The sequence below is a fragment of the Lissotriton vulgaris genome, chromosome 5 (genome assembly GCF_964263255.1).
Source record: "Lissotriton vulgaris chromosome 5, aLisVul1.2, whole genome shotgun sequence".
Classification (NCBI taxonomy): Eukaryota; Metazoa; Chordata; class Amphibia; order Caudata; family Salamandridae; genus Lissotriton; species Lissotriton vulgaris.
In genome coordinates, this window is record NC_141693.1 from 389941118 (window position 1) to 389958655 (window position 17538).

Below are 17538 nucleotides of genomic sequence, written 5' to 3' on the forward strand. Positions count from 1 at the left end.
TTCTATTCAATTTTTTGTTTTCTACCATCTCCTGCTCCCTTCCTGGCTATTTTTTCTCAAGAATTGAATTCCTTTTTTCAGCCTTCGTTTGGTCTAAAAAGACCCCACGAATAGCTATAGAAACCCTGTATGCAGATAAGGAACACGGCGGATTGGGTTTACCAAATTTGAAAGATTATTACTATGCATATTTTGCACAGTTTCTCTCCAGATTTAAATATCCAGCATTTAGATATGTATTCTTTATTAATTTCTTTTTTGATTTAATTTGTAAAGAAACAAAGATTCCTTCTCCACTCGCGATTTTTAAATCACCCAAATCAGTCAGATATAAGACTTTGAGTTGGTTTCTCAAAAAGCGAGATGTTATGCTGAAAAGGTACTCACTATCTCTCCTAACCTTAGCAACTCCATTAAGAGAGGCTGTCTTTGGAATGGGGACCAGATTAGAACCAGATACTATACGCACTTGGGCTAGATATGGGTTCATTAACTTATCTAATTTTATTAAAAATGGAGTTTGGTTGACTCTCAATGAGATGTCTATGTTAATACGTGGAAATTTTCTTCTCATGGGCTCATACGTGGTAATTTATAGGTTAATGGGCTATATGGACATAACACAGATAAGTCAAATCTCTAATTTAACGAATGATCTTTTTTGGTCCCCAGTATTCAAGAGGGCAGGAGTATGGAGGAAAAGTTTGGGGCAAAGTAGGGAGGAGGATTTAAGTGCCAAAGCGATTAAAAAATGGCAAAAGCATGAAAGCTTCAACTTAAAGGATACATCCTGGAAAACCCTAAATACATTTAACTTCACGGTTCTTAGAGGTGCCAATTGGAGACGTATGCTTTTCTTTAGCAAATGGCTGTTGTATTATACGCCTGCAGTCATGTCAAAAATGTATAGTAATACGTCGCCTACTTGCTTTAGATGCACTCAACGGGATTTGGCTAACTGGTCGCAAATCATTTTCTTTTGCCTCAAAATGAAGGTATTTTGGGAAAATATGTTTTTTATATTACCTCAATATTTACATTTTACGGTTGTTAGTTATAAAAATTTAATTATACTTGGGGTTGATCCAGAGCTTAATTTGGACGATACCTTAGTGATGCTCTTGTATATTATTGTTGCAATTGCCAGATCTCTGATTCTTAAATACTGGAAAACAGAAATAATTCCAACAGTAGATGAGTGTTTTCAAAAAATTAAGAGAGTTAGGAGTAGTGAATATTTGTAGGCAAAAAGGAGGGGAGCTGTGCATAAATTTAGCAAAATCTGGAAAGATTATTTTGACTGAGAAAATGTTTGGCGCTGGATATCTGGAATATAATGTTTATGTTTAAATATAATGCTTTATGTTTTTTGTACTTATTTTGGGGATTTAAATGTATCATTGCTGATTATGCTTAGATTTAGTTGTGGGATTGTAAATCTTTTGGATATTTTGTAATCATTATGCTATTGAATCTTTGCCAAGAACTCATTAAAAATATTTTTTTGTTTTTTAAAAGTAGTTTGTGCTTCTATATCAACTATCAAGATTTTTTGCTAGAAGAAATGAGAAAAAGAAAAAAAACTGAGATAAGGCATGACACCCAAAATTTGTTTTAACCAGATTTCAACAACCCAGCACGTGAGTGTGTGGTTTGTTTGACTTTAGTAGATAGCTGTCATGGAATACAGCATGACTGAATATGAAAATAGCTGATCCAGAGTGGAGTATTCTTATCGACCAACCTCAGTTTTGTATGTTCCATGAAACCTGAGCATCAGAACATGTACACAGGCTGGGTTTACCACAAACAGCATTGTAACTTTCCTATCCAAATCAGCTCGCTCTTCTGGAGGTCTGCTTATTTAAGTAAAAGTCTAGGTAAACTGTGTAATAAAAATACTAGAGATTAACTCCACAGATGCTTTAGGTTTGAAAACACAGTCAAAAAAGATTTTCTTCTGAACCTATGTAACACTTAGAACTGCTGCCACCCTATAAATAAAATAGTCTACTTTTCTAGCCACTCTTGACCTACACTTCACTAGTACTGCTAATAGTCTTTTTATCGTGCTTTCTGGAGACTTTAACGGGGAACCCTATAATGCATGGATAAGGGTAAAGACCAGGAGGATCGAATATCTTTAGTCTTGATGCCAAATCTATTAAGGCTCCATCAACAGCTTTCATTCAAATAGCCTCTCTAACATTAACATATGGCTTGTGGGTCTATAATGGTTACTCCTTATCGGATAGGGAGAGATCATTTATGTACACTAGAGGTTCTTATGGAAGCAGATTGGAATACTTCATCCTGGTTATGCTACTTTGGGATTATATGGTTAATTTAAGGACTTTATGCAGAGAGGAAAGTGAACACTACAACCTTCAACTTACTCTGGGAGACAACATGAATAATGAACTATCAAAACATAGTAAATTGACAACTGTAGCTTTAACTATATTGAACAATAGGGGAACAATAGGGGGCGTGGGCAAGATGGTGTCCATGGTGGATGTGTAACTTAGAGATCCGTAGCAGGCCCAACAATTATCATTTTGCTAGCGCCCACATCCTGCCTGCTGCCAACCCCTGCTACCACCTACAAATATCCTGACATCAAGCGGATTGCTTTTCTATTGGGAGTTGGGACTCCCTGCCATTGTCTCTCCAGTGGAATTCAGGACCAATTCTACTATTATGGACATAGTCTTGAGGCATGGGCCCTGGGAATGACACCTCAGGGAGAACTGTGCAGCCAATCAAACCTGTGACTCCCAGAGCTTCCCGATCCTGCTGGCACTGCCGGCCCATCCAGGCCGGGGCGTGCCTGAGCCACGATCGCTCTGTTGGCTGGGAGTGCAGTGGGCCAGACTCGCCAGCAACATATCATCTGGAGCTTGCCCACGGGTCTGAAGCCGCTGTGGGACCTGAGTGGCGTGCAGGGGGTCCGTGCCACCGACTGGAGGACATGGCCTAGCAGATCTTGGCTCCCTTGCCACACAATGACTTGGGCCCTTTGGGACAGAGGTGAGTGACACACCAGTGACCCTCCATTTCCCCTCCCCCATCAAACTTGATAATGGAGGCCCATACCGGCCAACCCTACCGATTGATTGAGGATCGTCCTCCCCGTGTGATCCAGCACCCTCTTTACCATCGCCTGCAGAGCCTGTAGCCCTGTGGTGTTATCAGGAACTGGGCCTCCGACAGATGGGATGGCCCAGTATTTTCATATGATCTTACTCGAATAGGACAAGCAAAGAATCCCACATTGGTGCAAAGTTCTGTCCGAGGCCACAACAACAGCTGGATGGACCTCCGGGGGATCACAATTGTAAAGGGGGAATTATCAAATAAATTAACACAAATTCCACAGCTGCAGGCCTAAATGCTGCAATGGTTCTCTTTGGAGTGCACAGGTTGAGCAATGGACATAAAACTGTATGAAGTCTAGTGCTGCCTTGCTCCTATCGGGCCACCCAATTCCCGGACAGGCCCTGATCGGATCATTGTCCTTCTGCCCCAGTTTGTGTCCATGCTGGGGCCATTATTGCGGAGGACCTGGAGGTGCTATGGGGGTGTAAAGGCAGAGGGTACCCCTGCTGGCTCCTAGGGTACAGCTGGGACCCTTACTAAACACACTTTCCATCAATGAGCAGTGGGTGTCTCCTGGATCCTGCAAATGTGGGCCCTAACACACAGCCTCTGTGGGTATCTGAGTGCCTGCACATTCATTACCAGGCCCAGGGCTCCCCGGTGCCTGAGACCGGCTGTGTGGCAGTATTTGCATCTGTGTTGTTCCTAGAGTGCTCCTTCCCAGATAAGGGAAGCACGTGAGTGACTATCATTCAAGTGGGCAAACAGGACTATTCATCCCCCCAATTGTTAGATGTGGGCTATAACCACTCGGGCCCCGGTGGGTCTTCATTACCTGCAGTGGGCCTCTGTGTCATGGGGGATAACCCGTCGGTGGACTCTTCACCTAGCATGAACACTTACTAACCTGTAATAAATGGAATTGATGCCAGCTGACATTATCTAGATGTCTGGTTGGAAACCAGGACTTCCCGTTTCCAAATCTTCTCTTCGTCTTCGCCATTCTTCGTTCTCATGATGGTGAAGCCAAAACACGGTAAACCACTACCATAGGGCACCTCAGACCCGGAGACAGATGGCACAGCAGTGGACAAGATCCTCAGCATTCTACAGCAATTGAAGAAGACGCTCCTTGCCCACTTTGCCCAATTTGACATGGTACCATTATGGATACTATTACCTCACTGGAAACTCTTTTATACTCTGTAACAGTGGAGGTCAATCTACTATGGTGTGATCATCGCAAATTAGAACAGGAGGTGGAGGAGGCAGAGTCCACGCTGGTGACGGCATACCCCTCATTGCAAGATATGCAGGAGAACTTGAAGAAGGTGGGAGATGAAGTACTCACTATGCATCGCAGAGCTGAGGATGAGGAGGACATGTCACGGCACAGCAATATCCACCTGATGGGATTCCCAGAGCACACAGAGAGCCCTTGTGTGGAGTTGTTCTTGGAAAAACGGCTGGTGCAGAATGTCTTGGATGGCAAGATGCCTGCATTTACTCTTTGGAAAGGGCCCATTGCATGCTGAGTTGGCCCCCTTGACTGTGGGCCCCACCACGCCCCATTATTATGTGAATCCTTAATTACCACAACGTGCTCCTGCAGAGTTTTCATGCCAAGGGGCCCATAGCCCACAATAACATTAACATTACAGAGTATCCCTACTTCACCATGGAGGTACAATGCAGGCAGGGGTTGTACTCCTTCTTTAAACAATGCTTTGGGGAATAGGACCTCAAGTATGCTCTATTATTCCCTGCCAAATAACATGTCATTACCGGTGACAAGACTCACATCTTTCACTCGCCCGAGGATGTGTGCACATGTCTCCCTGCATACAATATGCTGCCTTGCCCCTCCTTGGATCAACAAGGAGATCAATGGTTACTACCCATACAGAGAAGATGTGAGTGCCGCAACCCTACCTGGACTCTGGTGTGAATATTTCAACTGTGTCCCTGATGTGATGCTTGATCGGTCTACTCCCCAATCAGAGCAACCACCGCAAGAAAGATTGCACAACATCTTGGTCAATGGAAGGTGAAAATGAAGTAATACACCTTTTGGATGAGTGGCAGCACTTACATACCCTTGACTAGGAATACTCTTATTACTAACAGGTCCACGACATCCACACCAGGATTGATTTATTTGTATGTACTACACAGTTGGGAATGCGATTGACTGAGTTGGAATACCTCACACACATTTTATCTGACCATTATCCCCTGCATCTTACCCTACAGTGGGGACATCAGCGCTCAAGCATATCCGCATGGCAGTTACATGCCCAAAGTATTAAACAATATTTAGCCTTGAAAACAGACAGCACTGCATTTTGAGCAACTGAATGGGATGCACACAAAGTAGTGATGCGGGGCCATTGCATGGCGGCTTCCTGGGGTATTCGAAAGAGGTTACTGAATGAGCTCTTGAATATAGAGCATGATCTTTGCTCCCTAGAGAATCGGGTGGCCGACGGAGCGGCCACAACTGTGCAGCTTCATCTACTACGGAAGCAGTGCAGCTAAACTGAGGGCCCACTTAGCAAACATTTTTATAGGCGACGTGTTGCTTTACAACACATGGAGGGCAATTGCTCAGGATGCATACTTACCTGGCTTACAAGGAAAGGATCAACAATGCACCCAAGAGTACAGATGGCCTGCAAATAGGGTACTATACTGACTCACCCCCCTTATCCACCTACTGGTCCATAAGGACCAATCCGGTTTTATACCGGGCCATAGCACATTTATTAACATCCGCCAACTGCTCTGACTCATGCAATGTACACCACTCGAGGCACTTGGACAAATGGCAGTGTGGTTAAATGTGGAGAAAGCATTTGAACCCTGAGGCGGAACTATCTTCTTTTGGTCCTCGCCAAGACGGGATTTGGACCGTGATTTTTGGGGTGGATTTGCACACTGTATGCTAAACTCACACTGAGGGAAATGACGGGACAGGTAATTTCAAACATGGTGGTTATATATAGGAGTATGAGACAGGGGTTCTCGCTATCCACCCTCTTGTTCGTATTAGCCATGAAACCTCTGGCTAATCAACTTCCTCTTTGAGCAGAGGAGTGGGGCATCCAGGAACGGGATATGCACTGCATCATAGTGCTCTATGTTGTCAACGTCTTAACCTCCCTCGGCGAAGTGGACGAGTCACTCCCGGGCCTTATGGAAACATTGGGTTCGTTCAGTGAGATCTCAGGCCTGACTGTTGTATTTTTTTTGTGGCTCTCCCATTTCTGCTCCCAAAGAGTTTTTTCTGGTAGCTGAATGGACGGCTACTCAAATTGATATGGAGATCAGGACATTGTCTGGTCACTTTAACTACAATACACTGGCCCGATTATGAGTTATAATACGCCGCCACACAGTTGCAGTGGTCGATGGCCTGAAGTTGCATCACGCGCCACCCTAAAACTGTAGTAGTGCGCAGAGGATGTGAGCAACTACACATGAATATCCAACGCGGCCTTCAATGCACGGTGCGAGTCAGACAGATGGTTGTGGCGGGCACTTGCTGGCACAGGTAGGTACACCCCAAAGGGCTGTTTGCACATACTCCTCAGCAATTGCTATTTGGGAATTGCCTACACTACTCAGGGCAGCACAATGCCCTGACCTGGCTCCCTGGAGCGAGGCGGACCTCACACTGATGAGTGACCTCTATAATGATGGCACCCTCCTTGCCTTTCAGGAACTTATTGTGTAAGTAATGGACAGTTCCTTACACACATGGTGCTGCATAATGTTTTTAGGGAGACGTGGAATACAGAAGACTCAGATCCCCCTCATTTCACAGACACTACATGCCATTTTATCTGCTACTTGCACATACCATCACGGTATTATTCCCAGCCTTTCATACCACTCCTCCTGACCACGCTGTGAGGGCGCATCCCTGCTGGGATGAGACGCTGCAACAACCACTGTCTGATTGAGCCTAGACCTGCACCCTCAAATCAACAATATCTGTGTCCCGAAATCCCCTATTTCACTAAACTCAATTCAACTTTCTTCACCAGACTTACCTCTCCCCTCACTGCATCCAAAACGTTTCCAGCACTCGCTCCAGACAGCCCTAGATGCAAACTATGTAACACAGACTTCTTCCACATGGTCTGGGCATGCCCAGTGATACACCCTATGTGGACAAAGATAACTGCCCTGACAGCTGACAATGCGACACACACTCTCTCTCCCTCACCTAAATCATGCCTACTGGGGCTGCGCCCCCAAGTAAAGGGTAACAAACACCAACACTGTTTAGTAGATATGACTTTTCTATTATTTAAATGCATCATAGCTATTTCATGGAAATACCCTGCACCCCATGCACACAACAATGGCTGTGCAACCTGCTGTATTGGACCAGAGCTGAGACACACATGCTCAGGTTCATTACAATGCACTGTGAGTCTGGACGGGAAGCGAATGCGGGGAAACCTTTCTGCTCACAGTGGAAGCCAAAATGGATAAGTGACCTCCCTGAATGGAAACCGTCTCTCCTAGTAGCCAGAGATGGCACACTGACCAAAACACTGAATGGTTGGCCGTTGCTAACACACAGTCCATTGTCTCACACACAAATGATACTTCCCTGAACAGGACTACATAACTGCCTCAACTGGCACCCTCTCAGCTGGTATTGCACCTTTTCGTACACTATGTACACTCACGGTACACTAGCTCATCTCACCACCACCTGTGACGCACAGACGGGTCACTGATCTCCTACACTTTCGCCAACAATATCCTCTGTCAAGAGGGGGCTTCACTACATAACACAGATGACACAAGACACGATGCGCAATGATGGGAAGACCCACACATTATGAATAATTGTTTGGAAACTAATAAGCTCTTGCTAATGTTGAGACGCATATATTGTTCATACAGCATGTAATGATTGTTGTGATGTACCACTCTGTTGATCCCTATTCCTAATGTGCAGCATTAGACTTATATGTCAGGGCTCCACAGGTGATCACTGGTTGAATAGGAAAAGCTGCCAAGAAAAACATTTGAAAGACCTATAGGGAAAAATAGTAGGTCAGTGAAATGGCAATAATTAAAAATCAACCAGATATTCCGCCCAAATTAATTAGTCTTTTAATTCTATTCTGACTCCCTACATTGACTGCCCTAGACAGGAGTTGTATTGAGATACGAAACTCCTGGTTCTATATCCTTATGGAATCATGTACAAAAACTGTTAGAACATCACTTTCACCATTAATAAGGCCCACCCCAGGGTATAAAAGTGAGTACTGGAAGGCCAAATCCACACTTGTTTTCGCAATTAAATCATGCTATTAAAGAAGCAAGATCCAACTATAAATTGTACAGTATATTGGATTTATATAGCGCTTATCACCCAGGGGTCTCTAAGCGCTTGCCTTGGGAACCCATCCTGGCTTTTCCCTGTGAGATAGCCCCTACAGGGCATCCCCAAGGTGAAAGCAAGGCATCCCGCGCGGGGGGCCGTTGTGGAGATTAAGCAAGCTTAATGCCCAGAGTTGCAGAGTGTGAACCCATGATTAGGTCAGGCACCGAAGCGAGAATTCTCGAGTCCGTGGACATTTGATCTCAAGACCCTGCCGCGTCGGGAATTGAACCCTGGTCCCGAGTCTGACCTCTGCTTCAGGGTCTGCCTGCTCTAACCAGTGAGCCACATTTCTCCACCACAATGTGTTGTTGATGCCAGTATAAGAAAGTGGGATGATGCTGAGCGGATCTCATAGAAAGGATCAATGACATATCATTGAAAACATGATCAATTCACAAAAGTATTGGAAAAAAATATTGTTCACAAAAATTATGCCATTCCATATGCAATTAACATCAACATACATATTGATAACCGATATATAGCTATCTAGAAATATATATTTATAATAACACAAAGTTGAAACAACCAATATTGACTACTCTAATATCACAAAAAATAAAGCAAAGTATTACAAAATAACATAATAACTCCATTTTACTTTAAACAACAAATAACATTAAGCTGTCAATAAATCAATACATTCAATAAATATGTTAGTAATATTTTACAACAATAAAACAAACTATAAACACATAAACAATTAAATACATTTACAAACACCATATATTCAACAAAAATAATGTCTAGAATTAATGTGCTTTAAAACGTAAATATTAATAAATAAAGTGAAACATAATTATACATCTAAAATAACACAAAAGCTGAAATATATATTTAACATTAAAACAGAAACACTAATTAGTGACTGCTATAAAAGGTAATATTTAATTAAATAAATTCAAACTAAATAAACACTAACCAATAAAAAACACCAAAAATCATCTGACCAACAAAAACAGTAAATACATTAAAAAAATACATTTGAAAGTAGAAGAAAATACCAGCACTTACCACACCAAAGACAGTAAAGCTGCAAGACAACAACACTCTGCTGATTTCCCAATGGAAATCCAAAAAAGAAAAAACTGCCTATACAAGTGAATAAAACACCTATTTTATCATAGTTGAAATTAACCTATTTTAAAAACATAAAAACATGCAAATAACTAACCAAACACTCGATTTGTATTTGCCTAACAAACTTTAGCTACTACAGAAAAAGTACAACATCATCTCCATCCAACAGACACACCAATAAAAGTCAAGAATTAAAAACCTGGAAAAATCAAACCACTTCTAAATTTCAGCTAAACCTTAATCTTAACAATAAAACAGAAAAACTGTCAACCCCTGCAAACTACCCACAAATAAAAATGCAAAAAAACTACTACAACTATTTTAGCCACCAAAAAATAAACCACCTGATCCAAATTAGATCAACTTCAACAGAAATCTGAAATGAAGAACTGCAGTTTTTCAACTGTATGTGCATTTAACATGCAAGTCAATTGTCATATTATAATATGTGCATTTGTAAAGCAAAAGTAAAACTATCAGAATTTATTTAACTGTATTATTAAACTATTCTCAGACTGAATGACAGGAATAAGAAGATGTATAAATCATACAGAAAGGCGTACAATTGCTCTTGCACATGGCTACACTTGCAGCCAAGTAAGCACAATCACTGAACATGTTAGTTGGAAATTTACAAAATACTACTCAAATTCCTGAACACTTAACCACAACACAGGAAGATGGACCCCTCATCTTACATGACAACCTAAATACTAACAAACACATTATTTTGCTTTCTACAGGAGAGAATTTATTAAAACTAAGCCAATGTCAAACATGGATGATGGATGGACAGTGAAATGTGCCCTAAACTATTCAGCCAAATATAAACCATGCATGGTAGGCAGTAATATATTATACTCCTCATACATGTCTTGCTACCTAATAAACAAGATAGAACTTAATAAGTTACAGTAACTTAAATATTTTGAAAAACAACTTTTTACCACATAAGATAATAATTGACTTTGAAGAAGTTAGGATCAAACCATATTTAAACAGTGACCACACACAGACATTCAAGCAACAAAAAGCCAGTTTGCCTTCGAAATATAACATGTAAATGCACTAGCCTATGTCCCTGTAACAAAGGTAGGTAACCACTACAAGGTACTTGTAGAAAGTCCATTTTACTAACGGTGGGCGGCCAGCTACGCTCCGTCTGCGGAGTGTGCGTAGTGCCGCCTACTCTGCATTTTGCGGAGCTGGCGGAGCCAGGCGGCACTACGCACGCTCCGCAGACGGAGCGTAGCTGGCCGCCACCCGCCTCCCTCCCGCCCTCCCTAAATACTTTGAAATAAAGGAATGAAATAATTTAAAAAGCACTTACCTTGCCGCCGCTGCCCGCCGCGTCCCCGGGGCTCACTATCTTCCGTCTTCCGTCCGCTTTACTAATGCGCATGCGCGGGCGGCCGCGCATGCGCATTTTCACGAGAAAATGCGCATGCGCGGCCGCCCGCGCATGTGCATTAGTATAGAAGACGGAAGATAGCGAGCCCCGGGGACGCGGTGGGCAGCGGCGGCAAGGTAAGTGCTTTTTAAATTATTTGATTCTTTTATTTCAAAGTATTTTGGGAGGGCGGGAGGGCTGGCGGCCAGTGGTGTTTGCGGAGTGGGGCTACGCGGAGTGCGGAGGTGGGCGTAGTTTCTCGCCCACTTCGCGTAGCTCCGCGAAGCCCCACTCCGCGAACTCCGCCCAGGGTTACATTTTACCAACAAAAAGAACACAAACTTGGAGCCTGATTACGAGTTTGGCGGTCACGGTACTGCTGTCAAAACTGCATCAGATTCACCGCCGCCCGATTGGCAGTCGTCCTGCCATTTACGATGTATGCAGATTTATAGACAAAAGACTGCTGTGGCATCACCGCTGCCACCAGGAAATCTCGACTGTGGCAGCAGCAGGATAGGCCAAGCATACGTCAGAATGCAGACTGCCAGTGTTGCTGCCTACCCAATCACAATGTGCCTTCCTTCCGACTTGACTATGGACCTGACTGTACAGGTCCTGCTGGTTGATGATGTCCAAAACTGACACCGTCGTGGATGCAACTGACAGTAAGTCACAATCTATCCCGTTTCATTGACATCCCAGTTAACAGATGCAAAGTCAAGGATATCTTGAGGTGCCTGGGTGTCTTGGCCCAAAACGATTTTGTGAGTCCCTGTTATTTGTAGTATAACCTGCCATAATGTGTAAACACAATATAACCTCTGCAACATTCCCAAAAATAGCCAGGGTAAAGTAATTTCAGGACTAATGTGTTTAGTTTATTTAAAGTAAACACAGATAACAATCATAACCAAAGGCCAATGACCAGTCCATAGTAAAATGGTGTGGCATTATTACACTGCAGGGCCACAAAACATGCCCTCACTGACACTGCTAGGGTAACCTCCTGACAAAGGTGCATGCATACGACAGGGCAGGTGCCTTTAGGATGTTACCTGGTAAGGGGAAATTTGGTTTTGGGATGGGTGTCCTTGGGTTGGGAAGTGGTGGTGTTGGAAGAGGAAAGTTTGAACTTATGTTTAGGAGGGGGGTATGAATGTGAACATAGAGGATTATTGGTGGCTGATTGACAATAGACAATTATAATGGAAATCATGTGTAATTCACAACAAATTATGTTTTGTCACATGACTTTTGGCTTACTCTTCATTATGTTACTGTGGACACTGTAACCAATGTTCAATTTTCTTTTCACTCCACACATAGGTTCTCCAGGAGAGGAAGGAAATGACAGCCTCTAGTGTACTAGTGTTCGGAACATCTCTGACTGTATGATCTAAATGCACCATCACATGGTAGATCCTGGGTTGAGATGAAATAAATATAAGTATGTATATTGTGTGAAACAGAAACACACCTTCAATGCAAAAGTTCTATAAAAGTCTCTAACACATCACCCATGTTAAAAAGTAGTTTTTTGGGGAAATGTTAATTAAACCAACCTATTTAAGAAGTAGTTCAAGGTCACCATGGTAAGAATCTCTGTAGAACGTGTTAGGCTCAATCAGGGGGCACCCTGAAAGTCTGGCTCTCTGGGCCAGAGCCAAATTTGTCCATGCCTCTAAACGTCTCTGTGTACAGGCCACTGGCTTGAAGAATATCAGGGATAACCAATGGCATCACCAAGTGCTACGCACATGTGTGCAATGTGTAAGTGAAAGATATATAAACAAACATATCTACAACAGCTAACTAGAGCCCATGTGTGGATAAACAAATAACCAACTTGCTCACATCAACCACATATCCCACACACATTATAGGGAGGAGTGCAAGCAATATGGTGTAGACATTTCTCAAGACAAGGTGAAACCTTACCATGTGTAATAACACCCCAATCAATGTCTGGCCCAATTTGGAAATCATCCCACTAATCCAACCATGCAACATTTGCCCTTGTCCTGTTTGACTCCTGCACTTGTTTAAAGCTCTAAATAGTGTTCATATTGGTCACCAATCAGAGTGAAACAAATACACCTGTTGGCACACATTCCAAGGTTTTGAATCACATCAGTTAGGATGTGCATGTGGTGAACACTATAATGAATGCCTGCCCTTAAATAGTATTCACCATCACATACCACATCAAATTGTGCATTTACACACTGGGTACTCTCTTAGCTAGGGTAAAGTAATGTCAGGACTAATGTGTTTTGTTTAGTTCAAGTAAACACAGATAACAATCATAACCAAAGGCCAATGACCAGTCCATAGTAAAATGGTGTGGCATTATTATACTGCAGGGCCACAAAACATGCCCTGACTGACACTGCTAGGGTAGCCTCCTGACAAAGGTGCATGCATATGACAGGGCAGGCACCTTTAGGATGTTACCTGGTAAGGGGAAATTTGGTTTTGGGATGGGTGTCCTTGGGTTGGGAAGTGGTGGTGTTGGAAGAGGAAAGGTTGAACTTATGTTTATGAGGGGGATGAATGTGAAAATAGAGGATTATTGGTGGCTGATTGACAATATATAATTATAATGGAAATCATGTGTAATTCTTTCACAACAAATTATGTTTTGTCACATTACTTTTGGCTTACTCTTCATTATGTTACTGTGGACACTGTAACCAATGTTCAATTTTCTTCTCCCTCCACACATAGGTTCTCCAGGAGAGTAAGGGAATGACAACGTCTAGTGTACCACCCATTTCCAGACATTCAAACCATGAAAGAAAGGGATATTGTCAAGAACATTTGCTTAAATAGGAAACCATAGTCGATTTATGTCATTTGTTGGAGCCTGATCTTCTTCCTCAAAACTTTGGAAGTCCAAAGGGGACATGAGTTGTTCCTGAGAATGACTGTCACAGACTTGGGGAGTACACATCTTGTACGAAGACAGCTTGCACAGTGATAGGATGGACGTTATGAAAAATCGATTGGACTCGTACCTTGCCATTTGGTGGTCCTAATGCAATATGTTTGCCATCATCTTCTCCAACAAATTACTGTTGTGGGACCAAATCATGCAAGTCTGCATTCACAATGGCAAAATCTTCATTGTAAAGTGTATGTAGCTGTTAATGCATCTCCTCATTGTAGGGCAAGGTGCTAGGAACACCACTGACATTTGGTTGTGACATTCCACCAGATGTGGCAACAATGGATTAGAATGATCCACTGATCAGACAATGTAGTTCTGCCATGTATCTGTCTATTGGTGTTACTGATGTGGAATTCCTTTCATGAGCTAAGGTATATGGCTCCAGTTGATGACATTGACACATTTTATTTTGCCTATTAGAAATTGTCTGATGTAGCCTCTACTTCCCTTTTGTGGAGGTCTGCAACTGAAAATATGAATACTGGAACAGAATATTTGAGTCATGTCTGATTTGCTATATGTGACATAATACCAGACTATTGTTTCATGAAAAAAAGATGGTATATGAGAATAAATTAGTATGTAGATGTTGGTGAGATCATGAGCTATCAATACATTGCTAGATGCGGGATATGCTACAGCAGGCAATGAGTTTCTGACTAGTGCATTATTGAAGTCAACAAGGATAAAATAAACATTTTGCAAAACCGAACAGGAAAACCTAACAGTGAAGAAGTCAGTCATGGTTAATGAAATCATAGTTGTACGTGGCAAATTGTTTGAAGTCCAATATCCAAAATACTACTCCTATCAGAAGGGTAAATGTGTCCAGAAATAGACCGCATTATGAATACGTTTCCCGCAATTGAAAACATTAGGTGTGAGGTTTCTTCCTTGTGGTGGTGGACGTCAATCCATCCACACCTCCAGCAAATTTGCATAGATGTCCCCTCTTGGGCAGTGTGAGGAAGATCTACAGCTGAACAGACAGGGGTGTCTGCAAGTGTTTTGTCCTCTGGCAGGGCTGCCCTTCCTGTGGTTGCAGCAGATGTAGATGGCTTGATGTTGTTGGGCCACAGGAAGAGGTAGATGGTGCTGGAAAAGGCCTGCACTGGTGTGCGTGAATGTCCTGCAGTACCCCTCTGAGGAAGTCCATGTTGGTGTTATGGGCCTGCATCTCATGGTGTATGACCCTCTGCAGCTGCTGCATCTTCCTAATTTTGGTTGGTGCCTGGCCCATCATGTCTTGGAAGTCCTGATAGGCTCCCAAGACTTGGTTGATGGTGGCCAGGGTGTGAGTGGCCCAAGTAGACTCACTCAGCTGCCCCTCCACCCCTTCCATGACCTCTACCCCGACGAGCATGTCCCCTTGGCCCAGTGTGCCCTCTCTCACTGGGTCCTGGGATCTCCCTAGTTGGGCTGGTGATTGTCACCTCAGAATCCAGTACTAGGGAGCACACAATGGATGTAACTATGCTAGATGAACAGGTTGGGGGGATTGAGGTTGGATGAGGTTTTGTAGCTGGTGTAGGAGGTGTTAGTGTAGGCAGAGTGGGACTCACTGTTGCTGTCCTCTCAGGCTTCCCAGCACCGTCATCCACGTCTAGATATCCAGGAGTATTGACATCACTGAGGGCTTGATCCTGGGGTGGAGTGGGAGTATCTTTGGAGGCCACGCTCTGGCCTGGTGCTCTGCCAGATTGACCTATAGTGAAACAGAGAACATTGGTATTGGTGGAAGTGTGGAGTCTACATCCAAATGTTTTGTGACTGAGTAAGTGGAAACATACGAAAAATGAAATAGGTAGAGGTTACTACTGTGATAAAATTCAGAGGTATTGAACGTGCTACAAGGCATTTGGAGACTATAATGCCCGGTACTTGAACTAAGCATTTCCTTAGAAGTCCTGAGATGTTGCATTTTGGATTAAGGAATAAACATGACATCTCCCAAACATTTAAGGCAACACAATAGAGAGGCAGCATGTGTATTATAATAATAATTTATATTTGTAAAGCACAAACATATCACCCCTTAATGTTTCAAGGCACTGAGGGCCATCGGGGAGATTACGTGAGCTATTGGTCAAAGTTACATGATGGTAAGCTGAGCTGTTGCTGGTACCAGGGATCAAACCATGAGCATCACACTCCAGAATGAGCCATTCTGGCCGCTGGGCAGCAGCGGCCTGTGCAGGTAAGAGTGGTGGGGCTGGGTGGGGGGATTTGAACATATAGTGTATTATTTATTTAATTTACCTTGTGGTTGTCCGTTGAATCCCCCCATCCCAGCCCCACCACTATTACCTGCACGGGTCGGTCCTGCTGCTGCGCTCCAACTCTCCCTACCTATTTGACCCTTCCAAGGTCTAGGTGTATACAAAACAGGCGATCACACAACTGGGTTGTATATTTAGCATTGGTCATCATGTGAGCAGTGCATCGTCAACCTGCCACTTCCTATGCAGCTGAGTTACCTTCTTGCCTTACAAATATTTGAGATACACAGTGTGTATGGTGTAACTCATGACATCAATAATTCAGTTGAGGAGACCAGGACAACATAAAGCATTGTAGGCAGGCATGTCTTTGAGTACAGCATTGTATGTAGACTACTCAGTCCATGAGAATTGGACATCACTTGTAATACGTCAGACAAGTGAGATTGGATAAAATCACAATTTCATCTTGTTTTGAGTAATTGAAATATGGCTTCATAGCAGTTCTAGTCATTTCAATCTCTACTTGACAACACTCACATAATAGTTAACTCCATGAGAAATGAACATCAGTTGTAACAAGTAAGACAAGTGAGAATGGGCAAAAGCACAATTTCAATAGGTTTTGAGTTACAGAACCAGTAGTTGTAATCATTTCAATTTCTACTTGACAACACTTTCAAAATCGTTTAAAACATGAGAAATGAAGATCCTTTGTAGCATGTCAGACAAGTGAGAATGGGCAATATCACAATTTCATCTTGTTATGCGTTACAGAAACAGGGTTTCATGGTTGATGTAGTGAATGGACCATACATTTACATATTAACACATATCATGGGTCCTGGAATGATATTTTTATGGTAGGAAGCTTAGAGATACCATTTCAACATGTGAAATGTAATGGAGACTGACACATGTGATCTTATAGGCAACAATACACAATAACACAGACAAACCAACATCTCTAATACTTTGGGGATTGTTTGGCAGGAAACTAGATACACCCAACAATGGCAAAAGCTCAGTTGAGAGCAAACAGGACATTGAGGTATTGTGACATTTAGAATGGTGTAATAGGTATGTTCCCTACCTATTTCACCCTTCCAAGGTCTAGGTGTGTACAAAACAGGCGATCACACAACTGGGTTGCATCTTTAGCATTAGTTATCATGTGAGCAGTGCATCGTCAACCTGCCACTTCCTATGCAGCTGAGTTACCTTCTTGCCTTACAAATATTTGAGCTACACAGTGTGTAACTCATTAGATCAATAATTCAGTTGAGGAGACCAGGACAACATAAAGCGTTGTAGGCAGGCATGTCTTTGAGTCAGCATTGTATGTAGACTGCTCAGTCCATGAGAATTGGACATCACTTGTAAT